The sequence below is a fragment of the Pinus tabuliformis genome, chromosome Q (genome assembly GCF_031772625.1).
Source record: "Pinus tabuliformis cultivar Carrire ecotype Pingquan chromosome Q, CPIR1, whole genome shotgun sequence".
NCBI classification, from domain to species: domain Eukaryota; kingdom Viridiplantae; phylum Streptophyta; class Pinopsida; order Pinales; family Pinaceae; genus Pinus; species Pinus tabuliformis.
This window is the reverse complement of record NC_142296.1, coordinates 939,178,323-939,192,094: the sequence shown is the minus strand read 5'-3', so window position 1 is coordinate 939,192,094 and position 13,772 is coordinate 939,178,323. Positions and strand designations below refer to the sequence as shown.

The following is a 13,772-nucleotide window of genomic DNA, read 5'->3' as shown; positions in this document are numbered from 1 at the left end:
TCTTCCTGGGGCAGGGGAAGTATATTGTGGACATCCTTAGCAGATTCCACATGGAGGATTGTAGACCCATGTCGACACCGATGATCACCAACTGGAAGAAGCTTCATGCTTCGAATTCCGAGTTGGTGGATCCCACATTGTACAGGCAGCTGATTGGTTCCTTGATGTATTTGGTCAACACTAGACCAGATATCTGTTTTGCAGTCAACACGATGAGTCAGTTTATGTGTGAGCCTAGGAAGGTTCACTGGGTGGCTGCAAAACACATTTTGCGGTACTTGCAGGGGACAGTGGATTATGGTCTGGACTACAGGCAGGGAGATGGAGTGAGATTGGCAGGATACACTGATTCTGATTGGTCAGGTTGTGCTTCTGATAGGAAGAGCACTTCAGGGTGTTGTTTTGGGTTGGGTTCAGCAGTAGTGTCATGGTTCAGCCGAAAGCAGCAGTCAGTAGCACTGAGTTCAGCGGAAGCAGAGTATATGGCAGCCTGTCTAGCTAGTTGTGAGGCTATCTGGCTTCGCAAGATGTTGTTTGGCTTATTTGGTCAGCCGTTGAGACCTTCAGTGATTTACTGTGATAATCAGAGTTGCATTAAACTCACGGAGAATCCAGTATTTCATGACAGGTCAAAGCATATCGGGATCAGATATCATTTCATCAGAGACTATGTTCAGAAGGGAGCTGTGAAGCTTGAGTATATTTCCACTGATGAGCAGGTTGCAGATATCCTTACCAAAGCCTTACCACGGGGCAAGCATGTCTACTTCAGAGACAAGATGGGTGTGGTGAGGAACACCTTCCTCGGTAAGAGAGAGTGTTGAAATTTGGTACCGGAGGACAGGTGGTTCCCTTAGGCTTTGATCTTTGGCCTAGGGAAAAGTGTCCAAAAGAATTTAATTTTTCTCCTAAAGTGACTTTATAATTTTATAAAGTTAAATCTAATTTAAAAGTGACTTTAAGTGATAAAGTTATTAAGTCTAATTTTAAAGTGACTTTTATAAAGTCAATGAAAAATTAGAAAGGAAAAGTGACTTTGGAAATAAATGACTAAGTGGGTCTTTATTAAAATGGGGTGAATTAAAAATAGAAAGTGAGATTTAAATGAGCATTTAATCTCAACCATTGATCTAAATCTATTTCAGCCATTGGATTTAGAGATCACCCAAAAGTCACTTGGAGTTATATTAAAGGAGGAAAAGGTCATTCATTCTTTCATGAGCAGATTGGGAGAAGGAGAGCAAGAGAGCAAGAGAAATTTCTGAGCAGGAAGGAGAAGGAGACAGCAGCTTGGCACACATTCCAAGGCAGCAGTTGAGCAGATTTGTACAGCTGATTCAGCACATAGTGAAAGGCAGATTTTTGCACAAACATCGAGGAGCAGTTTGCTGATTTTTCTGCACACAAAACGGAGGTCGTACAGCATTTATTGCTGTCCTGTTTGATGTAATTTCCAGATTGCTATGAGGCACGGGAAAGGAGATAAGTTGTAAATTTGTTTGCTGATTTTTTGCTGAATAATTCTCACTGTAAAAAGGCAATTTTCAGAAATAAAGAAGAGCTCTCAAACTGGTTTTCCCCAAGAGTTGTAGGGGGTTTTTCCAGGGTCAAGTTGACCAAAAATATCAGTGTTTTAATGTGTTTTAATGGCTGTTTTTAATTGCTGATTTTTATTTCTGCAATTTCCAGCATTCTGAAAAATTTCCAGAATTTGTGTTTTCAGCCATATTTATTTTTTTCAGTCTGTTAAATGTATGGTTATGGGAATGGGCATTTAACTACATGGGAAAAATAAGGTGAAACTGAAAACCGGGGTGGGAAAACAGAAATTTTTACAATCAAGACTATGGACTAAGTATTTATTCCATAGTGCTAGCTCCTTATAAAAATTTGATAGGTTGTTTTACTCAGCTCCAATAGTGTTTTTGACACAGAGGTTCTCTTATATGTATATATTCTTATGTTTCCTTAACTCTCCTTATATATGCATTAATAACTATGCCTTCATCTAACAAAATTTAGTGTCTTAACTAAATTTGGTGCTCAATCACCAAATTTTCATTTTATCTAACCCCAAATACTCTACCTATCTAACACATGTAACCAAGGTCAAGGTCCAATAGCTTAAGTGCAGAAAGCACTTAGCCTCTCAAATTGCGAAATTAAATTTAACAAATAACCACCTATGCCATTTGTTGGTGCTCACTTGATCGTCATTTTGATCAATGGTTGATTTTAATCTCAGTGCATCCCACATGCTTGATAATTAATGGAGCAGGGGGGTTTAGGATTTGTCATTTTATGCTTGAGAACACTTATAAAAAGTCATCGTTCATGCATATCAAATAGTGGATATTTATCTCAACCCCTCGCATGTTTGATGTCTAACGAGTGGGTGTTTATTTTTGTTGTTTTCCCTCGAACGCAACATGGTGCCACATCAACTAACCCCATACTGCATGACATGCTACCATGACCTTTACTCCATGCACAATCCGATGTCACTTTGCCACACATGTTTTTATGTCACTCTTCCACTCACGTTACCTTGTCACTGCCACACCATTTGTTGTGTCACATCTTTTGGTATGCCACATCATTACAGTCCTAGTCCCACCTTCCTCTGTCTGTCTTGGTGATGTCATGTTTTCACCATAATGATTTCATCCTTCCACGTAGCATCCTCTAGGTGGTGCCACATGTCACCTAGAAATAGGTCACTTGGCCACCCACAAGGGCCAATTCATTAGGGGAAATCTAAGGTCTAAAATGGGCCCCCTAATGAAAATAATGAAATGATAGTAAAAATAATAAAATAAGAGTTATGATTAAAAAAAAAAGGAAAAAGGAAACTACATTTTTCTATTCTATTTTTTATTTATCTCCTTGTAGGATTACTCAATGTTTAAGCGTGTACACTCGTTGGATGCATAATTATATTCTTCATCCAACGAGTGTGCACACTTGAAATTTGAGTAAACTTATAAGGTGATAAATAAAAAAATATGACTAAAAATAGTATTTTTCTTCTTTTGCCTCCAAAAATATTCTCCCCTGAGGATGACATCATCATCTTAAATCCTATTAGTTCTCTTAAAGTTTATTTTATTAGTACATTTTTCATTTTGAGGTCCATTTTTTACCTCAAAGTTCACCTAATGTGACCTGCTACCTGTCATACTATGACTGTGCCATGTCATCTCTCTGTCACGTAATCACCACCTAGTACCATATGTCATCCTATAGGTATCGCCATGTCAACTAGGTTCCACCACCTATAAATGAGAAAATTTGGTATCTGGATATTTTAGAAAGTGGAAATATTGATGCATGCCTGGAGGCTGGGATACTCAAATGCACTTCTCCCCGCAGAATCATCCTTTACCAAATACTTGACCCTGCTCACTTTTCACTTGAATCGGGTTCTAGAAAAAATAATGAAACCCTTGGATGCTTCACAGTTCCCACATAAGTCCAAATGAATCCATTTACAAAAAAATAATGAAACCCTTGGATACTTTACACTTCTCAGATAACTGAATGAATCTAGTCCTATAAAAAGAATACAACCCCCAAATTTCTCAGATATGCCTGGATATCTCAAATACCTATTAATGAGGCAAAATTGCACTAACAACGATAAGGGGGTCTCCCTGTTACGAAGTCTCAATTAAACCTTATACCATTTTGGATAGGAATCCCATATTATATGTGAGCTTGGTTACCTCCATGATTGTTTGAAAATTGGTTTTGGACAGAATGAGCAAAAGAAAGAAAATTTGGAACAAACATCGAATAGAAAATACGTTATAATAGTTTTATGAAATACTTTGAGAAAAACATATGAAGAATATAACAACAACTAAATAAATGAAAACAAATATTAAATAAAGGTTGTTAGAAAAATTTAGTTAAGATACATGGATGCAGAAATAAATTTGTTACCAATTGTGAATTAGTTCTCAACCAATAATAACCTTGAAAGCATAAACCAAAGAAAATCTCAAATAAGATGTAAGTTTTGAATTAACAAAATAGTTCATCAATTCTCAACACATAAATAGAAATCGCATACCATTAAGCCACCACAATAGTCTTACGATGCTAAAAAAAATGAGTGAATTTCTTGCCTTGGCCCAAAAGAGCTTCTCCAAATAGGTTGAACTATACAATGCACCATTACATAAAGTATCCATGAGATCCAATAATCCAAATCCTTCTCAGGGTCCTCTAGTTTTGTTTGGGAGCAAAAAATTAAGGCTACAAAACAAGCTCTGAAGGAGTGGATAAGGAAACCAGTCCCTACTCCAACCAGCGTAAGGAAAGAAGCAGTGTATGCTTTGGAGACCCTGCAAATAGATATGGAAAGCAAAGAGATTACAGTGGATCTTTTGGAACAACAAACAAAGGCTCAATGCTCAACCTACCGATCCTTCCGAAAAGAAGAAGAATATTGGAGAATCAAATCCAGCAGTCTGTGGCTAAAAGCAGGGGATCGGAACACCTCCTTCTTCCACAGACAATATAGAGCCCGACTGTCCAGGAACCACATATCATAAATAAAGACAACAGAGGGCCATGTCAGCAAAGGCTTCACCCAAGTCAAAGCTGCTACGGATAGCCACTTCAGGAATCTATATAGTGAGGGAACCCAGGCCTCCGAGGAGGAAACAACAGATTTCCTCTCGAACATTCCTCATCTAATCAGATCTGAAGACAATGCTGCCCTTACCAGCAAGGTAACAGAGGAGGAAATCATCAAAGTTATCTGGTCCATGGAATCAGATAAGGCTCCGGGGCCAGACGGATTCACGATTCATTTCTAAAAAGCCTGCTGGAATATCTTCAAAATAGATCTCCAAAAAATGATAAAGGGGTTCATGAGAAAAGCTAAGATCGGTGGAGGAACCAACTCCACTTACCTAACATTAATCCCCAAAGATTCCAATCCGAAAACATTTGCTAGATTCAGACCCATATCGCTTTGTAACTCATCTTATAAAATTCTGGCCAAAATGTTAGCAAATAGGATCAAGCCTCTGCTTAAAAGGTTGATCTCCAGTCCCCAAGGTGGTTTCGTGGAAGGCAGGCATATCCTCAACAATGTCATTCAAGTCCATGAGACAATCCACTCCAGCAAAAAGTGAAAAGAGAAAGGTATGTTGATTAAATTAGATATGGCGAACGTGTTTGATAGAGTTAATCGCTCTTTCATCCTCAAGGTTCTCCTCTCCTTCGGCTTCTCTCCCCATTTTGTCCAGCTTATAAATGCTTGCATCGATAACCCATGGATCGCCCCCCTAGTCAATGGTCGCCCCTCCAAATTTTTCCAAGCCCGGAGAGGCATCAGGCAGGGATGCCCTCTCTCTCCCTTCCTGTATATCTTAATGGCCGACTCCCTCGGTAGAAAACTCACAGCTGAAAGAATTTCTGGCTCCGTCCCTGGTCTCAAACCCTCCTCAGATGTCGCTCCTTTGAATCATGCGCTCTTTGCAGATGACTCACTTCTCCTCGGAGGTGCATCCCCCAGAATTGCCAAAGCCTTTGACTCGATCCTAAAAAGCTACTATAGAGTTTCAGGAGCACTAGTCAATGAGAGAAAGAGTGAAATTTATAGCTGGAACACGGGTCAACAAGAGCTCATAAGCATCTCGAACCTCTTGGGATTCAGAGGACATGCTCGTTGGGATCGGATTAAATATCTAGGTCTCCCTATCAAAAATGGAGCCAACAGAAGGTCGCTATGGACAAATATCATATGTAAAATCAAAACAAAAATAGCAGCATGGGGTGGCTTCTGGTTAACTAAAGGAGGCAAAGTCATTTTAATCAAGTCACTGTTGTCCGCGCTCCCAATTTATCAAGCCGCATTCTTACTGGCCCCCAGAAATGTTATGGAGCAGATAGCTAAACTTTTAAGAGACTTTTTATGGCAAGGAGGGAAAGGTAACGAAAGAAAATTGCATTTAGCTAATTGGGATATGGTTAAAAGGCCGATCACAGAGGGTGGCCTCCAAATTTGAGATCCCTCCCTTGTTAATCTAGCGTTCGAAGGAAAGCTCCTCTGGAAAATGGCACACGAGCCCAACCATCCAATCAGCACTACACTGTTGTCAAAATACGCCCACAATTCGTCCTTCAGAAACCTACAATTCGATCCCTATGTTAACAGCACGCATGTCTGGAGACTCTGTTGTAAAAGCAGTATTTTCTTTAAAAAAATTATGTACAAAGTGTCGGACAATGGCAAGTGTATTAAATTGTGGCAGGACAGAATAATGGGGAGTGATCCTTTGGATGGGAATGAGGATATCGCCGACATCAGAGATTGGTTGATACGCGCAGGCATAAACAGTTTATACGATCTTTCGGTTTGGGATCACGAGGGAGAATGGGCTGGCTGAGACTTCCATGGCGTCCTTGCTTGGTTAACGCCCCAAAAAATCTGCTTGCCGAACTGCTGGAAAGCTCCACACCTGAAAACCGTTATATGAAAGACAGCTGGGCTTGGGGACAGTCAGGAACATACACTGCAGCAGCTGGATATAAAGTTCTTCAGGACCCGAAGAACAGCAGAGCCACTCTCCGGCCTTTTGGAAACTAGTCTGGGACAATCTAGCTCTCCCTAAAGTGAATTTCTTTTTCTGGACGCTGGTGCACAAAAAACTTCTTACAGGAGACAATCTAGAGAAAAGGAACATTGCAGGGCCTCGTAGGTGTGAGCTATGCAGAAGCAACCTTGAAACTGCCCAACACTTATTTCTGGATTTCAATTTCACTAAGGAAGTATGGGGTCTCATTCTTTTGGATCTGCAGATTCCTGCTTTCCCTCATAGCACTGTTGCTGAACTGTTCGCCTCTTGGAGAAATTTCTATCCTCATAGCATCCCCACCAAATCCTTCTGGCGTAAAGTTTGGACAGTAATTCCCAAATTTGTTTGTTGGCAGCTATGGCTGGCCCGTAATGATCAAATCTTTAATGGAAATCGACACTCCCCTCTTCAGGTCGCAGTTAAAGCTAAAGCATTCCTCTTGGAAGCTGCCCAACAACAGTTCTTCAAAGAAGATCCATTGCTCCTTCCTGACGAAAGGAGATGGCTTTGCCCCCTTGAACCTTCTCCTCGTAAGTTCCTCCTCACTCCTCAAACAACAAATCCTGAATGGCAAATAAGAGATCCTGAGGACCTTTTCATAAACTGGTGGAGATCCAAAAATCTCACCATAATCTTCTTTGATGGGGCCTCCAAAGGAAACCCCGGGAACGCTGGTGCTGGAGGGGTCATTTACTCTTCGGATGGGAATTCAAGAGACTGCTCCTACTGGGGTTTCGGCTAGAAAACCAACAATCAGGCAGAGATTTTTGGTCTCCTCAAAGCTTGTCTTATAACAAGAGAAAAGGGGGTTAAAGACCTCCAAGTCTTTGGAGACTCAGAGATTATAATAAAAAAATTAAACACGGAGGATCTCTTCATCAATGCTAGTCTCAATAAAATTATGGGCAGATTGAAAAGAGTTCTTCAAGAATTCACCTCCCACAAGTTCTACCACATTCTTAGAAATCTGAATGGCGAAGTGGACCAGATGGCAAACAAAGGATGCTCCCTCATGAAAGGGCAACTATTTATAAAGGACGATAATTTCTTTCAAATTCCTTGAAAATGCTGTAAATCAAAAGCTGAATATGCTGGCTGTTTTCTTTGTAACTAGGGCTGCCTTGGCAAAGACCACTCCTATCTTTTTCAAATAAATAAAATTCATAACCGTTACAGTTAAAAATAATAATAAGAATAATTATTCAAATTATTATGTAACATAGAAACTTAAAATATTTTTGAAAAAAATGATATTTATTAAGAAAATAATATACAATATTTCTTATAATATTTTTTCTAAATGCAATGTCCATAAGCATAAAATCTCAGTTTGAAACATATATAGGAAAGGAGGAGGAATTACCGTTGCTTTGAAAATAAATTTGATAAATTTGATTTTTACTTATAATCTTAGTTTATTACCATTATAATATATATATATATATATATTGAGATTAATATTAATTATTTTTATTTATGATTATAATAATTAAGTAATTAGTTATTATAAATAATCATGGCGATAGTTGACCATGGACGCCTATAGTAGATGGGCACGAATAGGCATAACCACCATTTCAATGGTGACGATAATAAAGTCATGGTTAACTATAGAGACAAAATAGTTGAAATATGGTTGAAATCAACCATGGTCCAATGTCGCATTGTCACAAAGATTGTCTCGATATGAAAATCAATCATGGCCAACCATGGTCAAACGTCATATTGTGACAAAGATTGTGTCAATATAAAAATCAACCATGGTCAACTGTGCTTATTTTAGAGTTTATAATATTTATCTTAGGGTCTCATATTACTGGGTCAAGTGTGGTCAACCATGGTTCATTATTGTTAACCATGGTCGACCATGGTTAGCCATGGTCCAACGTTGTAGGGTTTATAATATTTATCTTAGGGTCCCATGTTACTGGGTCAAGTGTAGTCAACCATGGTTCATTATTGTTAACCATGGTCGACCATGGTCGACCATGGTTAGCCATGGTCCAACGTTGTATTGTAACAAAGATTATTTTAATATGAAAATCGGTGATGGTGAACCATGGTCCGACCTCGTATTGTGAAAAAGATTGTCTCAATCCCTCGGGTTCTAATATCAAAATATGAAAAATATTGTCTCAATCCCTTGGGTTTATTAATCCAAGGGTTCAAATTCCTAGGGTATAATATTATTCACATGGTTTATAATAGTAATCCTAAGGTTTAATATAAATCCCTTGTGTCTATAATCATGGTCAACCATGGTCCAATGTGAAGAAGAAGACTAGTTGCCTGTTCCAACGTCTCATTGTGACAAAGATTGTTTCAATATGAAAATCAACCATGGTCAATCATAGATCTAAAGGCTTTAGGAAGATATGCAAATATAAACATAGATCTATCTTAAGTCCTAATCTACCAAATTGCACCAATTGGGTAGTCGAATTGGCTTGGGAGTAAAACCAATTTGTTGTTATGTTGCATGTGGAATCTTAGTTTTTTTTTCATTCATTTACAACCAAAGTTCTAATTTTGGCTTATAATTTGAGATTTCTAGTCGTTGTTTCAAACTGTATGTGTTTGAGGAAGATAAACGAGTTCCCTAAAACAAAAACAAAAAAGTCTTAGACTTGTAGGTAGGATAATGCCCTACAAAAAAATATATTTCCTTTTCCAAATTGTTGGAGAAATTCAAAATTTATTTACAAAATTGTTATAGTCCTTTGTACACACATGTTTTAAACTATAAAAGAATTTCTTTGTACCGTTGTCTAGCACGAGGAAGTGATCAAGAATGAATATGGACGAATTGTACCAAAACAACCTTAGGTGGCAAATCAAGATCTATTTCTTCAACAAAGGACTCATGATTTGTTTTCTTCAACATAAGACTCATGATTTGTAAGGCTCAAGGAGGCAGTAAGATTTCATTATAGCTTGGTCCACGGAAACATGAGTAACCACAGAAGGTGTAAATGGGTCTGATAGGGTACAAAAGTGAGCACATTTGCAAACGTGGTCGAGGAACACCATGGTGACATATTGGTTGTCTGTTTTCAGAAGGTCCACTGTGAATTCCATGGAAATGTCGGTCCTGATGGTGGTTGATATTGCTAGTGGCGGTGGCACTTCTTCACCATCTCACCCTTGTTCCTTTAACAAGCACCACATGTAGGTACAAGATCCTAGATGTGTGTTTTCAAGCCTTCCCGCAAGGAAGAGCGCGTAGTCGATTTGTAGGTACGCTGAAAGCCAAAGTGCCCGTGGTGGGAGATGAACACAACTCCTCTAAGACGGGCATTGTTTTAAAGCACAATTTTGAATCAAAAGAATGCACGCTTTATGCTTCAAGGTATCTTGTTGCCGCGTGTAGCCCTCAGGGGGATTGGGATTCTCCTAAAGCACTTGGATGAATTGAACCGCCATGTCAATATCGAGCCATTCTTGACAAGCGTTGATGAGGCAATCAAGTACTGTAAGGATAGGGCAAAGAGAGATCCTTTCTCCTCATATGTCTGCAATAAAGCAGATGCCTCGTTGCCTTTGTTTTATATGATCTCATAATCATACCGATGCATCTTAGTGACCCATCTGTGTTTCTCCAAGGATGGTAACCTATCGTCGAGAAAATACTTCAAACTATGACGATGATCTCGATTTGGAAGCAACTCCATATAAGATATGGGTGTCAAGTCTCGACTACGCAAAAGATGGCCATCATCTCTTTTCTCATAGGTGGACTTGCCCACGTTTTTGTCAATTGCATCAACATAGCGCCCACACCCCTACCTGATGCACCACATTCCAAGCGCAATTGGGCACTAGTAAAGTGGGTGCATTGCACATGGCTTCCTTTGAAGCTGAAAAGGCCCACTCGACAACATCGTTCCATAGAAAAGGCACTTGTTTTTAAAGCCGAAAAGGCCTACTCGACAACATCATTCCAAAGTTACCGACAATATCTTACACGTAGCCGCAACAATTATTCCGTAGATGGACGCATATCCACAATGGTAAGAACAAGCATCGAGCAAGGTTTGAACCTCAATGAAGGCCATGTTACCTACCCAGTTTCACTAACGGGTATCAACAACGGCGATAATAAGAGGGATGAAATTAACGAATTGAGGGTGCACCATGTTACCTACCCACTTTCAGTAATGGAGATGAACAACAAAAAGAATAATAAGGATGGAATTAACAAATTGAGGGTGAATATCAACAGCAAGAGTAATGTAAGGATGAAATTAAGGAATTGTGAGTGAATATCATCATCAACAACAAGAATGATATAAGGATGGAATTAACCAATTGGGCGTGAATATGATCAGCAAGAAGAATAATAGAAGCGTTAACGAATTGTGAGTGAATATGATCAACGACAACAAGAATGATATCAGGATGGAATTAACGAATTGTGAGTGAATATGATCAACAACAACGAGAATGATGTAAGGATGGAATTAACAAATTGGGTGTGAATATGATCAACGAGAAGAATAATATAAAGATGAAATTAACAAATTGAGCGTGAAGAAAAATATAAAGATGAACTTATCAACAAGAGCAATAAGAATAAGGATGAAATTCTTCATTCAACACCACCAATAGCAATAAGGATGAAATTAAGCAATTGAGTGTGTATTTTTTAATTATGGAATAAGACATTATTGTATGGTGGATATATATATCCCACATTCAAAGTGGGGATGCACGGAAGGAAAGGAGGGGGTATAGAGGGGTAAGATGGAAATGTTCAAAACATACTTACCTGGGCGGGGTCAATCGATGATCAAGAAGGTCGATGGCCTAGGAAGACCACTTCCATTGCACTTGGGAGGGGGCTTTACCTAGCATCTCCCATCGAGGAGAGTGCACGTCATAATTTGTGGCAGCGGAGGCTCGCGTTCGCGCGGCCTCCACGCAAAAGTTAAAATCAAATCAAGTTAACTGCAACTACGGGAGCTTCTTTAAATCTAACTATTTGTAAATCCAGTTGAATAAATTACCGGAGGTCTTACTTCATGATTGATTAATTACATACACATAGTTGAGAGACGAGCGGAGTGCTCTGCTGCTGCGAGGCGAGAGGTTGAATAAATTACCGGAGGTCTTACTTCATGATTGATTACATACATAGTTGAGAGACGAGCGGAGTGCTCTGCTGCTGCGAGGCGAGAGGAGAGGGATGCTACGCGATTCCGTGCTAATCTTCTTCTTCCTGTTTGTTTGCTGATGCCATTCCCTTTCACAGATTGATATTGGTGCTAGTCTTCTTGTTACTGCTGTGTTTGTTTGCAGCTGCCATTCCCTTTCACAGATTGATATTGGTGGTGCTAATCTTCTTGTTACTGCTGTTTGTTTGCAGCTGCCATTCCCTTTCACAGATTGATATTGGTGGTGCTAATCTTCTTGTTACTGTTTGTTTGCAGCTGCCATTCCCTTTCACAGATTGATATTGGTGGTGCTAATCTTTTTGTTACTGTTTTGTTTGTTGTTCAGATGCTATTCCTTTCGCAGATTGATATTGGTGCTAATCTTCTTGTTACTGTTTGTTTGCAGCAGACGCCATCCCTTTCACAGGTTGATATTGGTGTTCCAACATATATAATAAACCCCACACCACACACGCCATCCCTTTCACAGGTTGATATTGGTGTTCCAACATATATAATAAACCCCACCCCACACCACACACGCCATTGATAGATTGACTGTCCACAACTCCAACTTCCTAAATTACAAGCTTGTCTTCAATATTACTCCATACACCTCACGCTCAGCTGAACTTTTTATTCCGGTTTATGAAGTCTACTTTTTCAGCTCTCACCTGAGAGAGAGAGAGAGATCCTGGTTTGGTTCATGTCCCAGCAGTAGCAGTGGAATTTATATTTGTCAAACGTTTTCACTGTATACGGCAAACGTTTCTTTCTTTCTTGTAGTTGGATATTCATGATGTGTTTGTTGTGTCGTATTAAGGGGACACTGTGTTTGTGCTGCTTTTCCTTTTTCAAGGGAAAGAAACAAAAAAAAATGGTATATTTGCTATTTCAAATAGAAATTTCAATATAAATGGTATATATTTACTATATGAAAAGAGAAATTTGAATATACAATGCTGCAATGGGCCTGAGCATTGAGGAAAAGATCTTTGTCAATATCAAAGCCTGACCAACAAAAGGAAAAGAGGGGGGAAGGCTATAAAGCCCAATTACTGCATACATAAAAAAGAATTGTCATGCACGCTCGCTCTCCTAACAAAAGCTTGGATCCAGATCTTCCCTGTGGAAAAGCCAAAAGAATGAAACAGCGCAGATTTATCAGCATCTGTCCTGCAGTTGCTGGGGCTAGCCTCCTCATTGGGTGTTAATCATTTAAGCATCCGATAGTCATATAAGCATCTGACAGTGGCCGAGAGTTGGGACTCTGCTTCTTCCCCCTGACTCTACAAACGTGTTGAAAAGAAACTTTATTGAAATTCTCTCTCAACTCCTTGGAAAGAGCTTTCCGAGATTGGGGAAAGGGTCAAATTTTGGAGATTTACTTTACTATTAAGAGCTTTCCAAGATTGGGGAAAGGGTCAAATTTTGGAGATTTACTTTACTGTTAATCTGGTCAATGGCTATCTTCGAATTTGAATTTGCAGACTCCTTTTTCCTGTTGCCAGCCCTATCAGCAATCAAAGAGAGATCAGCGTTGCCCACCTCTCTGAATGCTTCTCTGAAACTCGCTCCAAATATGAAATCCTTGCTGCCCCAACTTCGGTGGCTCTCCTTGACAGGGTCCATCAAAATATTCCCATGTCTAGGACTTTTGTCAATATGTGGGTATACATTTATCCTTGCAGGATTTTTTTTTCTTTCGCGGTAAGCAACTCTAATTTAGTGGATGACTTGAATGAGAGGACCTTTCCGGGTTTCCACACCCCCATTGGCCTAGCTTTGGGTTATTTGTGGGGGCATTAATAAAACCATCCTTTTGTCGTATCAGGGGTTTCACCTATCTCTATCTGGATATGTTGTTCAATAAACATGTCTTTTCTTTTTTTATCATGCACCAGAGGTTTTCAATCCCGCCTAGCTTCACTAGTTTGTGTGGGGGAGCTCTGAATTTACCACTCCCTAAACCCATGACCTAGGGGGCGGGGGGCAATTTCATCAGTGTTGCTATATGGCACTATAT

At 39.4% G+C, this 13,772-nt stretch overlaps 1 non-coding gene across 1 annotated transcript; it reads left to right on the top strand.

Moving 5' to 3' along the window:
- Window positions 1-11,353: 11,353 nt before the first annotated feature.
- On the top strand, window positions 11,354-11,513 carry LOC149222543 (U1 spliceosomal RNA). The gene has a single exon (XR_016249858.1). It is a non-coding gene; the product is annotated as a U1 spliceosomal RNA (small nuclear RNA).
- The last annotated feature ends 2,259 nt before the right edge of the window (window positions 11,514-13,772 follow it).